Below are 27,750 nucleotides of genomic sequence, written 5' to 3' on the forward strand. Positions count from 1 at the left end.
GAATCTTTCCTTGATGAAATCCACTTCAGACTCCTGTACCTATGCTTTTATGAGTAAGGCCCCTCTGTGCACTTACTTTTAAGCCCAACTGCAGAAAACTACCACACTAAGTGACTTAGTAAGTCTTATCACTCTTGATGTCTGACCACCCTTCTCCAGCCCAAAGGATACTTCTAATTGTCCTGCTTGGTCTTCAGAAGGAATTTTGCTATGTTGGTTGACCTAGAATCTTTTTTTAACTTCAGCTAACCAAGGTTCCTTCTTTTGATGATTTTTATCCATTGGTCCTCCCCTACTCTTGCCTCTCCAGTCCCACTTTCACAACAAGTATTTAGAGAGAAGACAAACCTCTTCCCCACTGCATGTCTATTGTCAGAGACCTAGTACATATTGAGATGCCTATGAATAGTGTCTTTTAAAATGTTAAATAATACTTTAACAAGTATCATAGATTAATTATCTTCTTTAACACATCAGCAGGAGAATATTACTCCACAAGGCTATGTCTAGAAAGAGGCTAATGTTCTACAAGGCTCAATAATGCAAAGCATTTCGGGGAAAGCAAATAAACCTAGACAGACAAGACTAATGTCCCTACCTAATCAGTGAAATTATCGTAAAGTACATAGCTGATAATAGTCTGCAGAGAATACTGGAAGTGTTATGGTCTCAGGGGTCCTGAAAGTAAACACGAGTTAGAGTTTTAAGTTTACCACTTTTTCAAGCATCAGGAAATATGCACAAACAAACAAAACAATGGTTGTTTCACTGTTGATATGTAATGTGAATAGCAAGACTACAGAAATACAGAAACCATGGTCTATTCCATAAAAAAATAACAGTCAAAATAGTTCACATCTACCTCCAAAGTTAATTTATAATACGTCTTTTCTCAGAGGTTAACTGTTGAAACAAACAAGAGTCTGTGTAGAATACTACAATAGCACATCTCATAAGTCACTGAGAGAATAGATTCTATATGAGAAATCTTAAGGGGAGGGGAAGTGCACAGGATAAGGGCTGGGTACATATATTTCATACTAGTTTGGAGTGATATTTCCTCACTAGTTCACTATCAGTTCATTTCTCTGAACATCATTGAGGATGCAATTTTATCATTGATTTTTCTCGCATTAAGTTAGATTTCAAATATGCAAATGAATCTTCATTTTAACTCCAGTCTAAATTGGTATATCAACACAAATCTATTTCTTACCAAGCTCCAAAATAGAAACAGCAGTACAATGGCAAATTAGGACAAAAAGAGGAAAAGCCAAGATAACAAAATGCTGAGAAGAAAGAATTTATCTCTAATATCTTTGATAACTTATAATTCATTTCCAGGAACAAGAAAGTTTCAAATACAATCATTTCAACGCATTGGGCCTGCCAAAATAGTGTGGCCAAAGAAATTCACCAGGTTAGATATTTTTGCAAAGACTATAATTACACTTCTCAATTGTACATTTACTCACTTTAATTATCTGTTTTTTTTCTTGTTTTATTTGTGGAACCTGACCATATCTACTGCCTTTACTTCTCATGATAGATGACATTCAGGGGGAAAGAAAAAGACCTTTGCTGAAGGTCTCTACAGCAACTCTGTCAAGATGGCTTGGAAGAAAGTAATTCTACCCTGACATTAGCCTTTCTCTGAAAATCTTCTTGACAATATCAATGATCAGTTGTATCAACTATGTTTACCCTTTCCTCCTTCTAATCAAATTCTGCTCACCAACCTTTGAGCATGCTCAGATCCACTGGCCTCCATCCAGATTGCTTCCCTCAGCTAAATCAAGTCACACATTCCATCTTAACTTTCTTCATTTTTCTTACATAAAAATTCTTAAAGGAATTATCTTTTCTGCACATTTGGCTTTATTATTTTGTACTCCCTATATCTGTGACCTCCAAGGAGAGATGACATGATCTATACATAATGGGGCTGCTGATTAAAGAAGATAAGCAGGTGGGAAACTTCAGATGCAGTCTGACATATAATTAAATGTTAACATGTATACAGAGTTCTGTATTGCACAACTGTAGCAATGGGTAGCATATGACATACATTTTCTTAAAGACATCTTCAAAGCATAACACATATTGTCTTTCAAACCAATGTGAAAGAGAAGAAGAATCCAAAACATACTGCTATACATGATAAGGCATGTCCCTTCTACAAAGTGTCCACTAAATCAAGGACAAAATGGAATCACCACAGATCATTAAACTATGAGCTTCACCACTACAGGAGACTACATTCACAAAGACCAGATGTGAAGGTTGTCCTTTAAAGTGGAGACACACAATGTTCTGAATGTAAAGGAATTGAATAGAGAAGCCTGATAGTCTCCCTAGAATATGGCAGACACCACATCACTCAGGTTCAACAATTAAGGCAATCCAAAATGGGAAAGAAGAGGATAGTGTCACTGATTCAAACTGTAAAACCTCTCTCTTTATCTAACCCTGACTGTGCCCCGAAAGTTTCTTCTCTTTATTTCTTTAGGTACACAGAAAATATAAGAAAATTTTCTCTACTTGTCTGCCATTCCAGGTTTGAAATAAGCATCTGACCCTTTCCCTGACATGAAAACCTCTACAATTATTCTTTCTATAACAATCATGATGACTTAAACTTACCCATATCTCAAATTCAAGGCTTATTAACTTACTGTACAAAAGAATGGTAATTTAATGTCCTAAGGTCCATCATGTATATGACCTGTTAACTTTGAAACCTTTTTCTTACTTCACATTTAACTGGGATGGGCAAAGTGAAAGCATTTTACCCTATTATTGTAAACTACTTGAAGTGATACATTCTCAAGGAAGCCTCTACTGTTATAATTCAAATTCTACCATAGGCTTCTAACCAGCAAATACCCACGCTTTACTGCTTCCTAATTAAGAATATTTCAACACTTGTAAAGGCTTGCTAACATTTATCACTTACCTGAATGTAAATAGGACTTAGAATAGGTACCTCAGAACCCCTGGTTCGCTCTTAATTCTCCATGAACAATTATTTTTAGTTTTAGGTCTTTTAGAACGATCTAGCCTCAAAATCAGTTTTATTTTCTATATCAACACATAGAACTTTACATATTAATTTTTATAACTTTCCTGTAACTCTACGATGTCTGTTCCTAAAAATGGTCATGAGTATGAACCATACTAATGGGAACACAAAGTCCTATAAATTCCTTGGAAGGAACAATAGCCAGCTGGTCACCAGTGCCCTACAAGAGTGTAATTGCATTACATGGATAAGTGCTTTTCTCCTAGGGCAATTTCATTTTACTTTTTCAACACAAGGTCAATCGTAGCAGTTTTTCTTATGTTCTATTCTACTGTTCAACATTAGATCCATTACGTTAAATAGTGTGTGCTTAGACATTCATGATTACAGTTTAGCAATCACAGAGATATTGCCTTGTTTATTTGGATCATGTAGAATGTTCCTTTATATTCTGTCTTAACAACCTTTAACCCACTGTACATGTGCTGTTCTTGTCTACCCTAATGGATCAAAAGATGCACTCATAGTTGATCACAAATGCTTTTTTCATTTTATCATTTGAGAAAGTCTGTTCATTTTATTAGCCCATCTACTGACTAGGTGCTTTGGATTTTAGTGTTTCAGTGTGTGTGTGTGTGTGTGTGTGTGTGTGTGTGTGCTATCAGATATATAGTTAGCAAAGATTTCCTCTAGTATATAGGCTGTCTCTTCTCTCAGTTACTTATATTCTTTGCTGTTCAGAAGCTTTGTAGTTTCACTTAATCCATTTTTAAATGAAGAGCAAATGTCTAGGAACCATAAAAATAATTAATTTTCATTTACTATAAGAGAAACATAAGTAAAAATTAAACCAAAACTCCATCTCACCCCAGCAAAATGTAGCCAGCATAGGAAAAAAAAAGACTAGTACTAGTTAGAGTACAGACAAATGGTAACTCATATATACTGCTGCTGGTTATGTAAATTGGTCCAGCTATTATGGAAGTTAGTATAGATCTTCCTTAAAGGACTACCAATAGATGCACCATAGGATCCTGTTATATTTTCTGAGTATTTATTAGAGGTCTTCAAGTCAACATAACACTGAGATACTTACACACCACTATAAGAATAATATGTAATAAATCTAGTAATCCAACAGCAGTATTTTTAAATATAGAAATTATAGTTTGCATACACCATTAATTTTTTTTTAGCAATGAAGAATAGAACTATTTCATTAGGAGAAAAATGAGCAAATTAAGCCAGTCAGAAAGATAACTACTATATGTTTTCTCTCATCTGTGTTTCTCTATAGATTTATATGTACATAAAATCATATATGCATAGATGACATGAAAGTATAATTACAATCATATAGAGAACAAAGGGGACTAATGGGAGGAAAAGGAATGTGTGTGGGGTATGTTCAAGGTACATTGTATGTTAGCATAAAAATGGTCTTTGATAGCCCTGTGTATTAAAATAAAATTTCAATAAAGATAAATGCTTTGTTTCATTTTACATAACAATTTAAAGATTTGTGAAGGGACAAGACTGGAGCTAGCAAGCCTTGTTCTAGCTGACATTTATCCAAACTGACTTCCAAGAATCTGAGGAATTTCCTAAATCTCAGAAGGTAGTAGCAAATAATTAAGCTATCTTGGAATCAGTGTTCAATCAATGACTGATAAAAAAAAGTGGCCTATAAATATGTGAGCTCTTTCACCTTTGGAGAGATAAATTCTGAAACATGAGTGTTACACAATTTCCAGTTCTCCCAGTTTAATATTCCAATGATGGTAACCTTTCTGCTATGACTTGGATATGGGTAACTTTCTGACATTCCTATATTGGGGCTTAGGCCTAAAGATGATGGGGCCTAAAGGAAGTGACTTGATCATGGAGGAATGGTGCCATGGACAGGATCAGTGTCTTTTTTTTTTTTAAGATTTATTTTATATATGTGAATACACTGTTGCTGTCTTCAGACACACCAGAAGAGGGCATCAAGTCCCATTGCAGATGGTTGTGAGCCACCAAGAGGTTGCTGGGAACTGAACTCAGGATCTCTGGTAGAGCAGTCAGTGCTCGTAACCGATAAGCCATCTCTGTACCCCCAGTGTCTTTTGAAAGAGCTGAAGATGAGCTTTTTTGTTTTATTTTATCTTCCTGACCCAGGAGGATGCAGCTTTGTCTAGATCCTCTAGAGTATATTGTATTAATATCTCTCCTGAAGTCAACACTTTCTGGATGATGAATGCGGTAATAATTTGATCTTCTTCTTCTTTTTTTTTATCTCTAGATCTTTGACCTCACAGACCTTTGAAAAACTGTTATTTAATTTAAACAAATGTATCTTAACTAACCTATCTTAAAAGAAAATCATACATGCTTATAGAGGCCATCTTCATGAACTTATATGATTGTACTCTGATAATATTCCCTCTCACCCATTATTACACCCTTTCTACTCTTACCACCATTAGTATTGTGAGAAACTAATTTCTATTGTTTATAAACAATCTTATCAACTGTATTTAGTTGTATGGCAGCAATGAACCAATCCACAATCCTTCATTGTGTTGTTTTTTCTCTCTCCTAATGATACTCCCTGAAATTTCCAAAATGATCAACTCACTCCTGTATCTTTATCTCACATTCTGATTCCACAGGGAATTTCAATCAAAATCAAGGAAGTACCCCTTCCTATTTTCTTTTATGAGCTTCTTAAAATAATTAAATGAGACAGAGTATAGAACAGAGAGAACTCAATTGGTATGAATGATGTCTTCACAGGTTTTCAGTTACTGTTGCCACATTTCCTCCAACTCTGAGCAATATCTTTCTACAAGCAAATATATTTATAAAAGTACACAGTAGTGATAATAAATGACTATGCTACTGGTGTATGTAAACTATAATGCAATTTTAGAGTACTTTTTGTGCTTTTAAGAAATAATTTCCTGGGAAACTATGTTAAGTTACATTGTTACACCAACAGCCAGTCCATATAGTTTGTGTTTACTCTGCCTCTTGTTTACATCAGTGACCACCTCAAGAGTTGGACCTATGAATATAAATGCCACAATGATGTGGGTTACTTTGTATAGTAATTTTTAAATTAATGTGTTTTTAAAAGATGTACCTCTACTTGGTTTTTGAAATATACTCTGTAAGGTTTGCAGTGACTAAATCACAACATATACCTGTCTTCAAAGAGATCCACATCTTTGGGTAGTACAGGGCTAGTTTCTGTCCCTCCTTCAAATATCACCATTCTAGTGAGGCTAATCTGACCACTCAATTTTAAATCACACTCATGACCTCCACCCATGCCAAACTTTCTGATCCCTTAATCCTCTCTACATTTCCAAAGCATAGTCAGCTGCTGACCTTGCACACATTTACTTACAAAGGAGGGATTTATCTACTATGTTGTTACTATGCCCCTACACGACCTAAAAACACACAATAGAGCTCAGTGTTCATCTAGTGAAAACATGGATGACTAGTTTGCAATAGTAACTATAACATTTGTTTTTATTTTCTTTTTTTTTCTTTTTTAAGTCTAGCTTGTCAAAGATAAAGCAGACATGAATGGGCACCATCTGAATAAATAGATCTTACTGTATTTATTTATTTTAAATTTTATTTGTTATTAGTGTGTTTGTCTGTTTGTATATTGTGGGGGTATACTTGCTACAATGAACATGTCAAATTCAGATGGCAACTTAGAAGTCACTTATCTTCTTTCATCTTCATGTGGGTTTAAGGGAGAAAACTCAAGACACCAGGCTTGTGCAGCAAAGGCCCTCACTTGCTGAGCTGTCTTGCTAGCCCTTTAGTTATTTGTTTTACTCTTATCAGTTATGTAATTAAATTAGAAACAAAGGTCTTTCTGTTCTACAGTGGTGTCAATAGTCAGTGCAACCATGGACCACATGGGAAAGAAAGAACCCCACAGTGGGAGGCCTGTGCTTTGTGTTTGAAATAAAATTTAAGTCAGAAAATGAAGAGCCAATTCCACCAACACTGCCCTTTTCCAAGCAAAAACAAACCTCTAGGTACAGTTCTGGAATTTTCTATATCTTTTTTTTTTTTTTTTTTTTTTTTTGCATTACATTTAGCAAGCTACAATGATATCATTATTCTTAGTTATCTGATGTAATTCCCATGTTGAAGTTGAGATTTTTTCATCAATTCTATATAAAGCCCTGGTAAGACTATACTTAGCCATTCTACAGAACACACATCAAGTAAATGGATGAACTACACTATTCTATAGAATACATATAAAGTAAAAAGGCCTACCCCAACTTCTCTGGGTTGTACATTATATACAATATGTGTTCTACTTGATTATTCTATAAAATGTTCCTCATGTATAAAGCTCTATTCTATCAGCCTATAAAATATACATTATGGGGGGCTGGAGAGATGGTTAAGTGGTTAAGAGCACTGACTGCTCTTCCAGATGTTCTGAGTTCAATTCCTAGCAACCACATAGTGGCTCACAACCATCTGTAATGGGCTCTGATGCCCTCTTCTCATGTGTCTGAAGACAGCTACAGTGAACTTATGTATATAAAATAAATAAATAATTCATGTTTTTTTAAAATGCTGAATCCACACTCAGAACAGAAGGTTCCATTTAAAAAAAAATGCACATTATCTATAAGACGCCTGTCTTAGTGACTGCTCTATTGCTGTGAAAAGACACCATGATCAAGGCAACTTTGTAAAAGAAAGCATTTAGTTGGGGGCTTGTTTAGGTTTCAAATACTTAGTACATTGTCATCATGTCAGAGAACATGGTATCAGGCAGGAGTAGTGCTGAAAAAGTAGCTGAGAGCTTCATCCTTGTCTGCCAGCAGAGGAAAAAAAAAAGATACTGGGCTTCTCATGGGTTTTTGAAACCTCAAAGCCTACCTCCAGTGACAGACTTCCTCCCACAAGGCCACACCTATTCCAACAAGGTCACACCTACTAATCCTTCTTATCCTCTTAAAGAGTTCCTCTTTCTGGTGACCAAATATGGGAGCCTATGGGGGAGGGGCATTCTTATTCAAACTATTAAAGTTACTCTTTACCATCTTATAGAATTCATATAGAGAGATCTACACTACACCTTTCTATAAAATGCACAAGGCTCCACTATTCCATTGTATAGAATGCACATTATGCACAGGCTCGATTTCACTACAGCACAAAACTGCACTATGGGTGCTTTATGCTTCCACAAGATGATGTCATAGAACTATTCTGATATCTTTTCGAATTTAGTATTCCCTACCACCAGCAAGCACAAGAGTATATGATTTGCTATTCTATTTTGTTTTAATTCAAGTAAAATATATTAGAAAATTTAAAAATAACTATGCATTGTCAAAAAGTTGGAAAAAATTATTGCTAAAGCCAACTCATGCAGATGTTTTCAACAAATATCTGAAATTCTACTTTTTAAATAAACTTCATATCAACACATGAAGTTACTTACACTTCCAATTTTTCCTATCATAGTCTTTTAAATGTATCCTTTAAAACTTTAATTTTTCTCATAATTATGTAAAAATGTCCTGTGTTTTTCAATAAGTAAAATTTAAAAGTCACAATATTTAATGAGGAAATGGTCCCAAATCATATAGGGATCCCCTCATCCAAAAATCAACAGATTTAAACACTTTGAGGACCAAGAAGGTGATTTAAATAAAGAAAATTGCATTACACTGTTAGAAAGAACTGGCAATGACTGGTAAAGTGGAGACTGGCGTGCTTATGAAGTCAGGTGCTTCTCAGCTACAGGAGAGGGTGTCAGGAGAAATACAGCAAATGCTGCCAATTCGTCAATCTCTCTCTCTCTCTCTCTCTCTCTCTCTCTCTCTCTCTCTCTCTCTCTTTGTCTGTCTGTGTGTGTGTGTGGGGGGTGCATTTGTGCACATGTTCAGAGTGTAAATAACAACAACAACAAGTCTAGATACCTCTCAGAAATTTCACACTATGAGCTCCAAGCAAAATAAAATTTAACACATATTCTACATGGACACCACAATATGGTTTAAACCTAATAGGGCTCATGTGATATGTACACTCAGGCTTTCAAAGTATGGCTCCATCAAATCCATAGGTCTTCAACTCTCCCAAATTAATGAACTCTTGTTGTAAATGATTTACTAAGTGTAGATGCATGACTGGGGGACACAGGTACTTGCCTTGGCAATCCAACTAAGATGTCCATGGTAACTGCAGAGAGCATTCATACACCACCACTCAAGTTTCTAATCTTCACTGTAAAACCTTTTATCTCCAGGAAATTCCACAGATAGGCAGCTGGATCAGAAAAGGTCCCCAAACTCAGTCTAAGAAGCCCTTGCTTCAACCACTTGCTTTGATTCATGTCCCCTCCAAGCCTTCTTGGCTTCTCCTTTGCTAGTATGGCCATTGCTATGGAAACAGTAGAGCCAAAGAACTGGGGAGAACTGAATAAAGCCTCATTTTTCCATATAAATCTCAGAAAATGCTCAAATAGGGAACATACCACAACCAGGTATATTCACACCAAGATTGGAAGAACGAAGCACTGGTGTACAACTAGTAATCAAGTAATTATCCTTAATGATTTTCAAGAAACTCAGTTATTTTCTCTGTTGCTGAAAACATGACTCTTAGCTAATATTGTACTACACTTTTCTGTTTACAGTCTGTTTAAAATCTCCATCTTCTTGCTACATCTAATAGTGGAATTTCTGTCTTGCTCTGAGAAACAAGAAGGGAGTAATTTTTTTTTTTACCTTTCTTTCATTGATAGAAAAGAGAAAATTAATAGGATGGAGAAAGGAATTGGATATGCTGTTTCTAGCTTCTAGCTTCCATTGCAGAATGTTACATTTATGTCACCATTTTTTCCCATTCGAACAAAATTTTTTAGCCTATGAAATAGCAATATGTCAGCAAACACATATTAAAGGCTTGTCAGACAGAAAGCAAGGTGGCATGATGCAAAGGTGAAACATAAATAGGTACTTTAGAATTTTCATTCCAGTGCAAAACAGAAGTTCTATAGACCTGTAATATATTGTGATAAATGTCTTGGAATAAGCCACTCCATATGCAATAATTTTGGGGGAGGGGCTTTCAATGACTATGTAGTCATTGAAATAATTTTGGGGGAGGGGCTTTCAATGACTATGACATCGAGATGGCTTGCTTGTATGTTCATTTTGGTGATAAAATTGAAGACAAAAACAGAGAGTGAGATTTAGTGGATAAAAGATGTCCAAGTAAAAACCTTAAGCTGACTAGACTGAATGATGGTAGAATTGTGAGAGGAAAGGAGGCGCCACCTTACCAGGACTGTGAGGAGATGGACATACCAAACATTCATGAAAGGCTAAACAAACTATACTCTAGGCTATTCCAGGATCCAAGTCCATGGATGCACAGTCCATGGATGTTCAAGTCTTGTGTGTAATATTTGCATGTAACCTAAAAATAGCTCCCATGTACTGAAAATCGTCTCTAGATTACATGTAGTGCTTAATACAATATAAATGTTAACCGTTGTTAGAATGCATTAACTTAGGGGAAAATGACAAGAAAACTGTCTGTACGTGATAAGTATGGGTGCAAAATTTTTTAAATGTCTTTTGATCTGTGGATAGCTGAATTTGAAAATACAGAGCTCACAATGCATATTCACTTGAGGCATGAAGAGCTTGCTGGTCAAACGTAATTGGAAAATTCATTTGCCATTTATTTCTACATAACCAAAACCTTTTAGATAACATTGCTCTAAACAGTACATGGACAAGGAGTGCTCTAAATGCTATTTCTGTAAGATGTTTTTCTTTAGCTACCCCTCCTCCAAATGTCCTTACTTTTATAGGCTAAAGCACACCCAAGTAGTAACTTCCTATGTTGGAAGAAGTAGCTTGGTTTTAAACAGTTCTACTCTCCCAGGATGTTTGCTTCCTGGGCCAGTAAACTTCACTGAGGTTAGAAGGTCAGTCTTTGTGTAAGACTGCTGTTCTAGCTAATGATTTTTAACTGTTAGCTGAGTTGCTCCTTTCCCTAATCTTTAACTTATATGATCATCATTAGAAATGAACACACAAAGTGACCTCTAGTGAACTGTTGAAGCATTTCTAAGTAGTGTGTAATACCTGCCTCTTAGCTGAAAAAATGAAATTGATAATTGTCTATCAGTTGTCTTATTTGGAACAAAAGTTGTGTTTGCTTTCTTTTCCCCGTCTCAATCCTCCACATTATATAATCTGATACTGAATCAATCATAGAACCAATATTGCTTGCATTAATTACAATAATACATCTTCCTGATTAATTTTGAGAGTGAGACACTGGAAGAGGAAGGATGTGAAGCAGTAGTATAGTATAGTATAGTGTAGTGTTGAATAGTATAGTATAATATAGTATAGTGTGTTGAAGGAAAAGAAAACAATTGCCAATGAAAAGAAATGTCAGTTCCATTGAAAACTAGTGCATAGGCTCCCACAGTGGAACATTTTTTTAGATGTAACTAAAACTCGTTTCTTATAAATGTAACAAGATACTGATTTTTTTTTATTTTGATCATGCAGTCAATTATGAGTGAACAGAGCAAGGAGGCTGTATATTTACTTAACCTTTTTTTTTATTAATTAATTTGTGTTTTTACACTCATATTTTATTCCCCTCCTCCCCATCCACCCTCCAACTCTTCCACATCCCATACCTACTCCCCCCCACCTGTCTCTCTGGGTGAATGTCCCCACCCTCCACTCCACCTGACCTCTAAACTCCCTGAGAAAGGAGCTTATGTATTTGGTATGGGGAATTCACTTCCACATTTCTGGTAACACAGGTTTTTTGTTTAATTTAAATTTATTTATTTACTTGTTCATTGTTGTGCTTCAGTGTACATGGGAGTCAAAAATAACTTGCTAGCCTTGGTTCTCTTCATTCATCACATGGGTCCTAGGAATCAAGAGGCTACAAGTCAGGTCTTATATCTAAGCAGGATGCACCTTTACCCACAGAGCCATCTTGTTCAGCACCCCTGCCAGTTCTTCTAGACCTCTGATATCCTCTCATGGGTTTCTTTTGCTCAAGCTAGGTGATTTCTTTCAATTGCATGCAAACTTAGAGTCATTGAAGATACACCTGGCAGAGTCCCTGACATAACAGATAATCAATGGGTGCTGTGACATGAATAACCACAACCTAAGTGTATATCATCAGCACATTTGCAAAATAGTGGGTTGTTTTATGACTCCAAAAATGTCAGAAAGGTATTCAAAGAGAAAAAAAGCAATAGTTCTACCTACCTACCAGAGACTGCCTTTCTGTTTTCTTTCAGTGTTTTTATACATCTACGTAATATTTCAGTGTCATAAAATTTGCATTCATGTGTTATAAAGTTACCTGAGCATTCCACTTACAATTATGTCATTACATGATCCTCATAATGATCACATTCAATGCCTACATTGTAGCCCATCATCTATAAGACCTCTGTCATTTAATTATGTATGCTCCTCTAATTTTAATATACACTATAATGAATAATCTATTGCTAAAACATTGTTGGCATTTACTTCCTTCTCAAAGATGAGATACAAATTAAAACAAGAAGATTCTTTCAAGCAATATGAATCTTGAAAAGCCTCTGTCAAATATTTTCAGCCACATTTCTCAGAAGGCTTTATGTAGTTTTCCAAATATGACCAAAGAGAATGTCTCTGTCAACACTTCTCGGTTAGTACAGCTACTTTTTACAATTTTAATATTTAATACATATCTCACTTTTATTTTTATCTGCAGTTCTATTATTAGTAGTAGGAAAACAAAATAGATAATTCTATTTATCTTTTATATGTCTTCCTTTTGAATTATTTGTTTAGGTATTTAGACAACAAGGGTGATGTTGATCATTTAGAACATTTGTAATAATTCTTTAGTGTATTGTTGTATTAACTGTCATGGTTGGTATCACTGCTGCTCATAGATTTGAAATGTGTATCTGCAAACAATACATAATACATATTCAAATCCATATTTTGTTTTGTGATTCTTTTCAGTGGTTTTATATTTAAGAATTCCTTCGCATCAAGTTAATTATGTATTTTCTTATAGCTTTGTTTTGCAACTTCCTTATACACTTCTCAATATACTTGGAATTTACCCTGGAGAGTCATGTAAGCAGTGTTTAGCTTAATGTTTTCTGCAGAAGCAGCCTATTTCCTTGAAGTTTTTATCACATACTCCTTTTGTTTGTTTGTTTGTTTGTTGAATTTTTTAATGATTTCTCCATTTTTCTTCTAAAACTGGTTTAAGCCTGTGTCCAAGCTATTCTTTTCAACTTATATATTTCTGATTTATTTTAATAGTACTGTTCTGCTATTATGCTTGAATTTGATGATTGGATTTAACTTTATTTCCATGGAGGAAAAACAACATCCATATCTACCTCCATGCTGCACATACCTACCTACAATAGCCATTTCAAGCACATTTATGATCCTCACTTTGCCCTAATCACAACCTCTGTGTACCCTCAAGTTCCTTTAGTCTCTTTGTATCGATCTACCTCCATCATCCACCACAGTCCTGCCGGCCCAGCTACCACCCTTTGATATAATTATCTTCTGCTTTAATATTATAATAATATGTTAAAGAATGATGATGATGATGATGATGATGATGATGATGATGATGATGAAGATAGAACCATTTTGTTGCATTCTACTAATTCCCCTACAAAAACTGTATCAGAGATTTAGGGAGTAATAAGACTATATAAATAGATTTGGGAAGATAATCACTATTTCATAATGTTTATGTTTCTGATCACAAATAAGGCATGGCTTACTCCTCTCTTGTTTCTTAGTTCTATGCATCTGGAGAAAAATTTCATGGATTTCTGCATAAATGTTTACATATTATTTTTTATTCCAAGGTAGTCTATCTATGCACAATTCCTATTTTTTCTATTTTTTGTGGTTGCATGAATACCATGATTTTTCAATATATCTTCATCATAAAGCGCTTGTATTTGGAGTAGCCTTTCACTTTGGAGCATGTATTTTATAATCAACTGCATTTCTTAAGTCATTTGATTAGTTCCTTGGGTTTTAATTTATTCAGCTCTGGCCCAATCACATATAACTAAAAAAATCAGGGCACATTCTGATTTTTGGCTACTTGCATGACAATTTTCATTTAAGCATATGGATGAAATGATATTTTATTATTTTATAGAATAACTTTTTAAGAGTATTAAAAAAGGACATGAACCTACAGCTACTTGAGATATCAAAAGAATGTGGCAGATTCTTATACTGAACTGTGCTGACGTTCTTCAAGTGTATAGTGTTTCCCAACCAAAAGAATTATGTAAGACAAACTAAACAACAAAAGCATACATATATAAGGATTCTGACTGTAATATACCAGGAACTTTTTCTCAAATAAAAATCAGTTCCTCTCTGATATTATTAATCATACAACAAGGAGCAAAGTTGTTTCAAATAAAAACAGAGCTCAGATAGATGGGTTCAGAAACTCTACATTTTTCTGTAAAAGAAAAAAACATCTTTTTTTTTTCCTTTTGCTAAGCATGAGTGTCTTATCTTGAAGGAATACTTAGGGATTAATTTATCAAATCATCAACATACTAATGATATATGTTGTGTGATGTGTTCTAGGGAAGATTAGATAGTTCCAATGAAGTTTCTGAGGAAGATCTTAAGAGAGTTTTGTGCAAAATGATTATTTTTTAGTTTTTGGAAGGCTGAAGACCTAGTTTGCTGTGGTCTGAGACTGAGCACAATGATCATACTTATGTAACACCTATTGGCAGAACATTTATTGATGCATTTTTACAAAAGTTTGAGTTGCTAGCAAATACTCATATCCAGTTAACTGCTAGCAAGCACAAAACGGATTCTTAGAAGACACATTTGTTAACGCCAAGAATATTCCTCTTTGGAAGTGAGAATGAGGTTCTAAACTGCTCTTTTCATACTAGTAAGAAAAAAAGTTTCTAAAAAAATAATGTCTTCGAATTGGCACAGAAAAATGCTATGATACTGAGCCCTCCTGCCTTCACTCATCCATCAGACACAGATCAAGCAACTTCTGAACACAAGAAACAAAATTAATGGGCATTGCAAAGTTCATAGGCATTAAAAGACCAGGTAAGTAGTCATAAATTATGATAGAAACTATTACTAAAGACAAGAAAAAAAAAGTATTGAGAGATCTGGGATGATGAGGAAAAGGTAAAGTAGGTTGAACTTGCAGGACAAAAGAAATGAGATTTTCGATACTCATGACAGCTGGCCAGTGTGACAGATGCAAGATTCCCATCATGAGGCTGGACAAGTATGGTTCATCCCTAGCATTTCTGGATGCTCACAATGAGGCTGGACAAGTATGGACCATCCCTAGCATTTCCAGAAACTGAAACAAGTGTCTGGGTAGAGTTTTATGCAAGGAACTGATGTCATCCTATTTTCTGTAGTAGATTGGGGAAAAAACAAGAAAAAGAGTCTTCTTAGGAAATTGTACTCATGATCTAGGGAAGAGAATATGGCTTGGGCTTTTATAGTGTCAGAGATGGCAACACCTATTTTAGAAAAAGATACAAAAGCTTAAATTTATAAGACTATGTGGCACTTTGGTCTGTTCAGGGCAAAGGAAATGGAAGTGTCAAAGGTGATGCTTGGTCTTCTGCCTAAGTCATCTTCATAGACTGTATACCATTTACCACACCAAGAAAAGAAAAGCTGTGGTATTAGGAGAATCTAAGTGACATCACTGAATAACCAATCCAACAGAGATAATCCTGTTATGGGTCTCTTAGTTTCTTAACCTATGATACCTAGTAGGTGCATTATTACCCTAATATAAAGTAAGACCTGTGTGTATGAGTGTGTGCATGTGTTTGTGTGTGTGTGTAGTTTACAGTTTAGGAAGTAATGGGCTTTCATATAACTTTTCTAGGAGGTCTTTGATGGTAGTTATTCCTCCCCATATCTTGTTTTGCCTTTCTATCCATGATCAAATATCACACCTCATCCCGTCAAACCTCAGTGATCACCGAAAAAGGAGCTGAGAGGCTGTGAATGATAAGAAAACAGCCTTTTCCTGGCACAACTGGACAGTTGCACCTATGAACTTGCAGCTATTGCAACAACAGGAATAATACCTGCAAAAGCTCAAGCCATTAAGTGGGGAAATGGGCAGAGTCCCACCCCTGCCTGAGGAGATATTGGAAACTCTCAATTGCTGAGAGAAGGAAGGCAGTTTTCTTAAATAGTGTTGTGTCTGGTAGCTGTAAACATAGCATACATAGCAACACACCCAATATATAGGCAGTATAAATTGGACTTCATGGGTTAAAAAAAATCGGGACAAAAAATTGGGTGGGAATGCTATGAAGATTGGATCTAGGAGGGGTGGTTATAATCAAAAGATTGCGTGTGAAATTCTCAAAGAACTAATGAAAATATTAAAAGAAGGAGGAGAAAAGAAGGAGGAGGAGGAGAAAAAGAGGGAAGAAGAAGAAGAAGAAGAAGAAGAAGAAGAAGAAGAAGAAGAAGAAGAACAAGAAGAAGAACAAGAAGAAGAACAAGAACAAGAAGAACAAGAAGAACAAGAAGAAGAAGAACAAGAAGAAGAACAAGAACAACAAGAACAAGAACAACAAGAACAAGAACAACAAGAACAAGAAGAAGAAGATGATGATGATAAAGGAGAAGGAGAAGAAGGAGGAGGAGGAGGAGGAGGAGGAGGAGGAGGAGGAGGAAGAGGAAAGCTATGAGCAGCTGAGATAACTCAGGAGGTAAAAGGTGTTTGCCATCAGGCCTAATGACCTTAATTCATACATACATAGGGAAAGGGAAACATTATTCCTGCCAGTTGGCCTCTGATTTCTTCACATGTGCTACAACATGCACATGCACCCACACACAGAGAGACACATAGTACATACATACATACATACATACATACATATACACACATACATACTTTATAAATACCACACTCCATTGGATGCCCCAATGTATACCCACGAGTGTATAAGCAGCCCAAATTCTATCTCTCTGTCTCTGTCTCTGTCTCTGTCTCTGTCTCTGTCTCTGTCTCTCTCTCTCTCTCTCTCTCAAGTCTCTCTCATCCCTGTATATGTATGTATGTGGGGGGGGGCATAAATTTAGAATGAACCTGGGAAGATTTAGGTAGAGGAGTGGGGGAGTAAGAAGAAAATAGATTATATGCATGTGAGAAATTCTCAAGGAACTAATAAAAATGTATTTCTATAAATCAAAATAAATATTTTAAAAAGAAGGAAAGGTGTAGAATTTTCATTTTTTTGCTGTTTGTTGTTGTTGTTGTTGTTGTTGTTGTTATTGTTGTGTTTTGACTTGGCAGTATAGCCCCAAAGGGAGAAGACTATATGAAATTCTTCAACATCTATGGAAGGCCTAAGTCCCACTTTGTTTCAGTTTCCATGTACGTGACACATGGACAAGGTGTCTATTATCCTTCCCTTCACTATCACACTTAGGGAACACAAGATTCAGCTAAGTTAGTTACACTAAATATCCCGTGCCAGCAAGTTTCTGAACTCATACCATTCTTCATATTCTGAAACTTGCTGGCATAGTCTTGACTCTGTCACTGTTATTAGAGAAGTTAGTAAAGTAAGTTAAATCATCTCTCCCCTAAACTCAGGACAACCCACAACCTCTCCATGTGACCTAATTTGGAAGTCAGAGCTTTGCAGTTGTAATTGAATTAAGACAAGGCTATAGATAGCTTTAAATGATATAGGAACAGTGTTCTTACATAAAGACTGAAACATGGACAGAACAGACACAGAGATGAAGGTAGAGACAGAATCACGTGATCAGTGGTAAGGAATGCTTGAGACTATGAGAATCACCTTGTAAAAGCATCAGAGGATTGCCATGCTAACACAAAGGTGTTAGACAGAAAATGTCCAGATCTGCAGCAATACATTTCTATTTCTTTAAGCTACAAAGTTTGGGATCTATGGTTATGTCAGTGCTAAGAAACCAAACAATTTGGAGTATTTTAGTGGAAGTATGTTTCTGAATTTGACTTGTATAGCAAATACACACAACATGGGTTCCAAACACATACATGGCCTTCTCAACATGGGTTCCAAACATATACATGTCCATCTCAAATGATTTCCCCATGTCCCAGTGCACATGGCTTCCAAACACATACATGTCCACACATACAAGCCCATCTCAGAAAGATTTCCCCATGTCCAGGTGCTAAGTATTATTATTAATGTCCACATCTACCCATTTATGTGGGCTTTGCTTTGTGAGTCACAAGCCTGTGTTGCTGATAAATTAAATCACTTCCACAAAATCCCAAACCTCAATACAGAAGAAGCAGAGTTTAAATTTAGCTTTATCTCATCACTAAAATGATACTTTATCCCAGAACACCTGTTTCTGGTACCTGTCTTTTGAAACAAACTCTAAGGATGTAGTAGAGGCATTGACAACCTCGGATTTCAGTGCCTATAATCGAAACTCACATTTGGTAATTAAATGATAAGTTGCAAGAACTGAGTACAATCAATCTCTTGTTCACAGAGGAACACAAAGTTTACTCTAATACAGGTATGGTCAATGAACTTGCCATTAGCTTCTATGGCTTTCATTAGAAGTTCTGCTTTGCACGTGTGTATTCAAAGTCAAGATATTATCAGATTGGACATTTACAGCTTTGCTCTACTCAAATGCATTTCCCTCCTGCAGTCTCTGTTTCATTATCACAATACTGATTCATTCTTGCCACCTAAGGAGATCATAAGAATAAATAGTGTAAGTGCAGAGGAAAGAACCTAAACTTCAGTCACAGACAGATGCCCCGACTGAAAAGATAGAACAGGAGATGAAGGCATGTTCTAAATTTACCTTCCCTCCCTCTCAGTGGGCTATGCTGCTAATCATAACAGATACAACTATAAGGTGTCACATCTGTTGTTGTAGAACGTCAACTTTAAGAAGGCTTGTGTAGGAGGGACTTCTTCAGGGAGTAGCTTGTCCATCTGGACTCAAGTTAAAGAAACTGCCTTTACACCACCAAATGCCACAAGAGGGTCACTGATGTTTTGTGAGGTACCCATTTCCCCAGAAGTGTATCCATTTTTCCAAGCTGTTATCAGTTATTGACCATGACTGTTTCTTCTAGCTTCTCTTTTCTTTATTACTCTGATATTTAAAAAATCTGTTCCAATCTTTTAAACGTTAGGGCTCCCTTAATTGAGATATGAATGCAGGCAAATTAACTTCTACCCTATCACAATGGAAAGCTCCAGATACACACGGTTTCAAAAAGGATGCTCACATTTGTGCCCCAAACTGGACACTGACAGTCCTGAGACTTTCCAAGTTTATCCTCTAGGTGACTGACATTGAATAGAATTTTAACCAGAGTTTGGAAGTGATATTCTCTTCTACATTCTGTCCACCAGTGTTCACAAGCAGAAGTTCTTTCCCAATCCTTTGCAACCCACCAAGGGAACAACAAAGGAAAACACAGTCCCATAAAGGTTCCGCTATTGCGTCTTGTAGTCCACACCTGCTAAAAGACAAAAACCATATGGGAACCTTGCCCTGGCAATGCATCCAGCACTCCCTAGGAGCAGCAGGCACTGTCGTATCACCGGCAGGGCGTGCGCGAGTGCATACACAAAGAACTGCTGCTGGGCTTGCTAGCCTTTCGGGGTACCAGTAGACTCGTAGAGCTGGCATCCCGGGCGATCTCCTACGCCCTCCATCCTAGCATAAAAGCGCTATCCTTTATTTGACCGGTGAAGAGACCAGGCTGGATGATATCGCATGGGTTGGGGGTTGGGGGGTGGGCGGACCCTGGATCCCTTGCCCATTCTCGGAGGTCCCTAGTCTTTGGCATCTCCTAGGAGATGCACAATCAATTGTGCTGTCATAGAGGTCTCCTTTCGCATCCTCTCTAGGCAAAGCCAGAAGCCCGGCGTAGCAGCCGTGCGCATCTTGGCAAGCGCCCCTTCTGGAGCCGCTACCCACAAGCCGACCTGCCCGGTGCGCCTGCCTACCTGGTGGCTGGCTGTCAGCAGAGAAGTCCTGGTACCTCATCTGCTTCTCCGCTGCTGCTACATCTGTTATATCGCTCCGAGCGCCATGTTCCTGCTCTCCACGGGCGCACGCCGGGGAACTACTACGGCTGGGAAGGGGCAAGGGGGGCGGGAGCTAGAGGAGGGGGTGGGGGCAGAGTCAAAGCTTTCTACTCTCCTCCCAAACCTCTCCCAGCTACTGAGCATGCCCAAGCCGCCTGGCTTCGCCCCTAGGAGGACTGTCCGCTGAGACCACTCAGCTGCTCCGGGTTTTCAGAGCAGCCGGCTGTAGGAAAGCTGTAGCAATTGAGGGGGGTGAGAGGGGGAGTGTGAGGGAGTGTCTGCATGCCCGAGCTGGAGAAAACAGCCAATCGGATCACACTTTCCTTCTACCATCCCCCTGCGGGCTACTCCCGCATACCCTTCCCTGAACATCCCAGTTTGTCCAAATTTTGTATAGGACCTTTGCAAAGCCGCACTACATCAGGATGCTACTAGCTAGCCTCTTTAGCATCACCTGGTCCTGTGCTTCGCAAACTTTAATGAACCTATGACTTAAAAGACAGATTCGGATTCAACTACCTGGTCCTGAGATTCCGCGTGCCATGCAGCTGGTCCTCTGAAAGGTCAGGATGTGTACGAATCCAGAAACATCTTCTGTAACCTCTAATTGGTTTAATCAGCAATGGACTTCTCAGCCTAAGGGGTTAGCTTCAGCTTTTGATGGCAGCAGCAGTTCAAATGAGGATGTCCCTGGGGATGCTATGCCTTTCCAGGAAGGAAGCTTTGTAGGGCAGACACAGAAGACAGCATAAAACCATTAGTTCGATCTAGAATTAGGAGCTTCAGAGACGATGGACTCTTGGACCAATTCACAATCGCTTTGATACCTAAGACTAGGAAACTCTTGCTGCGTTGACCTGTTGTCCAATTCAAGACTGAACCAGTCTGCCCTGACTGACTGCCTGTCTTCCCTGATCTGGGACAAAACCTGAGTGGTTCGATGTAATGTCCAAGCTGAGCTTGACAGTTGAGACTGACTGTGGGTGTGTGTGTGTGTGTGTGTGTGTGTGTGTGTGTGTGTGTGTGTGAGAGAGAGAGAGAGAGAGAGAGAGAGAGAGAGAGAGAGAGAGAGAGAGAGAGAGAGAGAGAGAGAGAGCAAAAGAGCACAGACGGTATCGGTAATATTGAGATGAGTCACTGCCCACGTGAAACCAAAAGATTCACAAAACCACCCAGGAGACTTTAATCTTGGAATTGAGGGAATCACACCCTTCTTCATCCTCAGCGATCCCTAAAGTGCCCTTATGAGCACATGGTATCTGATCCTATAACTGAATAGTAGGTTATAAAACAGGGACTATTATCTCTTAGTATGGTAGTATTCTCAATAACTTAAGACAGTTTTCTAGTGAATAGTAATACTTACCATTCCCTGCCCCTATGACTTATCTGTTCACACACTACTGAAGTAACTTACATATCAAAGCATAATCATGGCAGGGGCTGGTGCGGAAGAGATGCTACAGCCATTAAGAGCTCATGTAGCCCATCCAGAGGTCCCGGGTTCAATGACCAGAACCTGTATAGGGTGGGTCCGAGCTGTTCATGACTCTGACTCCAGTGGATCTGATCTCAGAGGATCTGACCCCACACCCTCCTCTGACTTCAGGTGCCTTTGTCCACATGATGCACATGGAAGCATCCAGACACATACTTACACATAAAAATAAATCTTTAAGAAATAGAATCACAGATCAGATGGATGGTCACTGTTCACCGATATTTCTAAGTGTAAAGGAGATATGTATCTTGGCCTATCAAATCCTATTTTTCCCAATTCATATGACTAGAGTCAATAAACTCATCAATGCTTGAAACTACTCATATAGCCCTAACTCACCTCTCACCAACTAGATTACTGCCCCATGGTCGTTGGCATAATATTTTCTATTCTTTACTTTCCCTTATGTGGACTTGACAGATGCAAAAGGCAGGAAATATTTTATTGAGATGTAGTTTACTTATGGTTTTGGTATCAATAAAAAGTGTACACACTTCCAAAGTGAACTATATAATCTGAATAGTATAATTTTATAATTATGCCATCCTCAATAGCCATGGAACTACTGATAAAAAAAATCATAAAAATCTGTTGCAAAGGAAGCCACCAGGCTTAGATGATTTCATTAGAGAAATGCTCCAAGTAGTGAAAAAAATTAGTTTCACACATTTTTTCCCAGAAAACAAAACAAAACAACAACAAAAAACCCATGGCTTAACTAATTTATGAGACTATAATTTCCCTGACACCAAAACCAAAGAAACTTAGTTGAAGAGAAGTCCTATAAACAGTATATTTTATAAACCTACAAACAAATATTCCTGAGATCTGTAGGGGAGGGCTGAGTATCCCAGTACAGGCCTGTGATCCCAGCTGCTCAGGAGGCTGAGAGAAGAGAATCATGAGTTCAAAACTTGTCTGGACTACAGAGTGACTTAAAGGATCCTTCCCACCAAAATGAAGAAGGTACTAAGAGCTTTTGGCTAACACCTGTAACACCCCACATTTTATCCCCAACACCAAGAAAGAAAATTAGCTTGAATCTTACAATGCATAGAGAAAATTATATATTAATCTCTACATAGATGTATGTCAGGAATTCAGAGCTGCCTTAATATGTAAATAGATATCACTATAATCCATCATACAAACTCAAAAATCCTATCAAATTATACAGGAAAGCATTTGAAAAAATGGTACACATCAATGAATAAAGACTTCAAGCTCATTAGGAGCACAAGGGAATTGCTTCATTTATAAAGGGCATCTACAAAAAACCCACTAGTGAACTTGCAGCTTAAGAAAGTATACATATTTCCTTCCTAAGATTCAGGGAAACTAAGAAGAGACTCATCCATCATCTCTTTCAACACATTACTAGAAATTCTAGCAACTGAAATTAGACAAGAAAAATAAAAGACTGAGTTACAAAGGAATAAGTAAAATACTCATTACATACATTCCCTGATTGTGTTCATGAAAAGCCAATAAGGAAGTTAAAAGACAGCTCTTGGAACAAAAATGTAACTTCTGTAACATTACCTCAAATTAGCTTTATCTCTAGATATAAACAATGAACATTTAGAGAATTACATGTGAAACACAAAAACAACAGAATGTTAAGACCCAGATTTAATAAAATCATGTAGGGCTCATATTCTTAAATTACACCATAAAATGAAATCAAAAACCCAATACATAGACACTGTACATTCATATGTTAGAAGACTCAACATAGCAAAAAATGTACATTTTTACACTAAATGAAGTGGCATTTTCAGTAACATTTCTATATTATTAACATTCATTTTTTGGTGACCTAGGCAACTTTATCTCAAATGTATTTTGAAAGATACAGGTTCTAGATTATTCAATCAATACTGAAACTGTAGTTGTCTTAACTAGAAAAATGTGTGAGACACTTAGATACCAAAATAGAAAACCCAGAAATAGAATCACACAAACATGAACTATTACAATTAACAGCTGAGAGAAGCCATTTGGAGAGAAAAGTATTCCTGCCATGTGCTGCTACACCAAGAAGGTGTGCGTGGACAATGAAGAGCTTGAACCTTCTATAACTAAGAGCATGCACAGCTGAAATAGTGAACATTTTCCTCTAAGATCAGAACAAAAGGATGAAAACAGGAACATCAACTTTACTACTACAAAATTCTATTGTGGATAATCAGGAAGATTAGAATCCAGAACTGAAAAAAAAAAAAAAAAAAAAAAAAAAAGTAAACCTATCTTTTCAGAGAATATGATCTTATATATAGAAAATCTTAAAGTGTGTGGGCACATGCATACATACACACATGCATACACACAGGCATATAGACACCTTAAAATTAATAGAATTTCTAAAAGGTGTGGGGTATAAAACTAACCCACAGAAATCAGTTGTAGTTTATGTACTGGCAGTGAACAACCTAAAAGGAAAATTTTAAAAACAATTTCCTTAACAATAGCTTTAAGAAGAATAAGACACTTAGAAATTAACTTAAGACTAGATCCATTAAGAAATATAAAGATAATCTAATGCTCATGAATCAGTAGACAATCCAAAGACTACTCCAAGCAATCTTCAAGTCCTAAAGAAATCCTAAGAAAATCTGAACAATGTTTCCACAGAAATAGAAAAAACATCCTAAATCTTGTTGAGGTCTATGGAGATCCTAAATAGCAAAAACAATCTAGAAAAATAAGAACAAGGTTAGAAAACGTAGTAAAATTCCAGTAATCAAAACAATTAAGGAGAACTTATAAACCAATATCTAGACCAGTGGACTAGAATCCAGAAATAAACACTTGTACATGTGTTCACTAATGATTAACACAAGTATCAAGACTATTGAAGAGAAAAAGAGCAATCTTTTTAACAGATCCTGCTGGGAACACTGAACACCCACATGCAAAATAAGAAATAGAACCCTAGAGTAAGTATGTAGAAGACCCAAATGAGTAAAAGGTAGAAAACATACTGAAGAAAACATAAAATCTTCACAATTTTGGACTTAGCAATGTTTTCTTGAATGTGACACCAAAAGAATTGGCAAGTAATGAAAAGTTGGTTAAACTTGAGAACATGGAAATGGAAATCTTCTATACAAAGAACACAATCAAGTTGAAAAAAGTTACCGAGTTAAAGAAACTACATGCAAATCATAGATGCAAGAAGAGATTCATATTCAGACTATATAAAACCCCTAAAAATAAGCAACATAAAGCTTATTCAAAAAGGGACAGAAAATGAGATTCTTACAGAGAAGATTCATAGATATCAATAGGCACTTAAAGTGGCACTCAGTCACTGACCAAAATCTCAAATAATTTAAACTAACTAAAATCCATTAGTCTGCTTACTTCAACAGAACAAAATGTAAAAATAATTAGTGGGGATATGGGGAGTTGTATCATTTTTATGAGAAGCAGTGGTATGTTTCCTTACAGTTTAAACAGAATTTCTCTAGGATCCAGCAATTCTGTTTTGGGTTATATATTCATGACTTTAAAGAAATATAAAGATGTGCCTTTTAATGCTCATAGCAGTAGGCACTAAAAAGTGGAAATGACCTGAATGTCCACAGAAAAATGTGTGAATACAAAAACCATGATATGAACAGACATGAGCCCATTCCTCAGGTCTGAGCAAGAATGAGATCCTGGTGATACACGTGACAGCAATAAGTAGCCATGGAAGCATTCTACAAAACATGGTAAGAAAAATAGAATATTGTAAACACTGCTTGATTCTGCTCATATGGGATACCTAGATACCTAGTCAAATTCACAGAGACAGTAGATTGAAGATTATGAGAGGCTAAGAGAAGGAAGAATTGAGGATCTATGGTTTAATAGTATAGAAATTCAGAATGTGGTAGATATAAATTCCTGGAGGTGGAGAAGGTGATGGTCGTAAAAATTCATGCATGAGTATGCCCAGCTGTGTAGTACAGTGCTTGCCTGCCCTAAGGAAGTCCTGAGTACCAATTCCCAGTACTGTAACTAATGACTTAACTCAATAAATTTCTGAATAGGAAATAAAAAAAAAACAAACTAGCTCTCAGACATTCCAAGGATTTAAGTTGCTAAGTGCTAAAAAGAATAAATCTGCAGCTAGACAGGGAAAAGTCAAAGACACGGCAATGTCTAAACCATCAAGGCTGCCTAGGAAAGCTGTACAGAGGAAGAGGAACTACGGAACACAGACTGGAAGAATAGTAACATCAGGGTAACTAGCACAAAAGCAGGCAATAACAAATGCATAAAAATGCCCAGAGAGCAGGACCAGGTTTGTATTGGGGAAGCCAAAGGGAATGGATGATGGCTTCTACAGGGTCAACTCCATATTTAGATACTCAGACACCTTATTTTAAAAGAGCCAACATGAAAACACTTAGGTTACAGCATATAAAATAGACAATGATATATTAGAAAGAATAGTTCAGAAATTAACCTTAATATGTATAATAACTCCATTTCTAAGAATGGTCACATAAAGCACTATAGGGTTGATGAGTTACTAGAAGTTAAAAACAGCTAAAGTTCTATAGAATTGAGTCTGAAGTGCCAGTGGCCTGAAGCAACAAGAAATTATCCAATTTAATGAGCACTATCCTCTTGCTCAAAAGGAAACCCATGTACCTCCAAGGCCATGAACTTCAGTTGGGAGTCTATAAAATCTGAATGAAACCCCCTTGAATGCTTTAGGTAAAACTTCACTCTGGAGCATTGAGAAAGTTGCAACACTCACTGCTTATGTATTACAGCTTAGAACGTATTAGATAAGGCAGTCAAGAAAGCAGGGCCTTTGATTGGTGTAAAAATTGCCAGTATGTGTATGTGATATACCAAGTATATGTAAGCGTTTCTATCCCACTGAAATCCCTGCACACTAATGAGTATGAGACTTTTCTGTAAGAAGAAAAACATCTTCAACATTACTATGTAAGGCTGTCCCCTACAGCATTCCCAAATCATTAATTCTTTCTTCAAAGATGGTAGATAAAGTATAACATCATCTGGTATCTCTGCATTGTCATTGGGTCATGTGTAGTCGATGAGAGGATGTCATGTAGTAGAGCTGACATTGTGGAGGGCAGCATCAATTTCTTTTGGATACACAGCTCCTCTGTTGCTTTGCACAGATCTGGTAGTTTAGAGAGAATTAGAGAATTGATCACTTTTGAAGCAGGTACCACATACTCACACCCAATACCAGGTTCCCTCTCCCTTAAGCCCAAATTGTGCTCATTTTAGCTTGCTCTTTTAAAACATGTCCTCACAGACTCAGAAATCCCCCTGTCTCTGCCTCCCAAGTGCTGGGATTAAAGGCGTGAGCCACCACCGCCCGGTCAATTTTTTGTATTTTTAAGAGATGTTAATAACATAACATTTGGAAAGTCTCTAAAGATCATGAATATATTTATCTCTTTTAAAGGACAGCATGGCTGATGCAATAATAAATGTAAGTGTATGAGAGAGGGAGAGGTTGAGGGATTAGGCATGCAAGATTAAGCTGAATAACACTGAGCGGCTCTGTGACCTTGGGCATGCCATCTCTGCCTCCTAAACTCCTTTGCTTATCTGCAAAATACAGATGTGAGGTCAGCTTAATTCATAGAATTTTTATGAGATTCAAAGGAAGGTATTTTGAGATGAAAAAAATGCTATAGGCAAAGACCAAAGCAGTAGACTATTGTCTTTTCTTAATGGATTTGAATAAATGCATAAAAGAATAAAGAGTAGTTATAAAAATTTCCGCGCATCAAACTTTTATTTGAGAAGTTTATTTAAAATTAAACTGTCTGCCCCTATTTCGTGTCTACCAAATCACAAGAGAACCCCTAGGTGATTTTGAAGTAAGTAAATTTGATGTGGTAGATGCTTAATATGTGATGCAGATTACCCTTCCAGGAAAGACTTGTTTCTTAGCCCATAGGAGTGGAGTGCGTCCTCAGCATCTGAATTTCCTCCGCCCCAGAGAACTGACCTGTCCGAGGCCCTAGGCCTTCCCAGGACAAATTGGATAAAATATCTGAT

General features: G+C 36.9%; 1 protein-coding gene across 7 annotated transcripts in view; it reads right to left on the bottom strand.

The window, feature by feature from the left end:
- Nucleotides 1–26,671, bottom strand: part of Pak5 (p21 (RAC1) activated kinase 5) — a 302,472-nt gene extending 275,801 nt beyond the window's left edge. For 4 of the 7 annotated variants that reach the window (XM_031372031.1, XM_031372035.1, XM_031372037.1 and 1 more), the window contains exon 1: nucleotides 20,124–20,443. The gene's annotated coding sequence lies outside the window, so the exon portion shown is untranslated. Of the gene's footprint in view, nucleotides 1–20,123; nucleotides 20,444–20,723; nucleotides 20,926–21,621; nucleotides 21,741–26,652 lie in introns of those variants that run through there. The other 3 variants (XM_031372033.1, XM_031372034.1, XM_031372032.1) reach the window with 3 other exon arrangements.
- Between the last annotated feature and the right edge of the window lie 1,079 nt (nucleotides 26,672–27,750).

The sequence above is a fragment of the Mastomys coucha genome, unplaced genomic scaffold (assembly GCF_008632895.1).
Source record: "Mastomys coucha isolate ucsf_1 unplaced genomic scaffold, UCSF_Mcou_1 pScaffold15, whole genome shotgun sequence".
Lineage (NCBI taxonomy): Eukaryota > Metazoa > Chordata > Mammalia > Rodentia > Muridae > Mastomys > Mastomys coucha.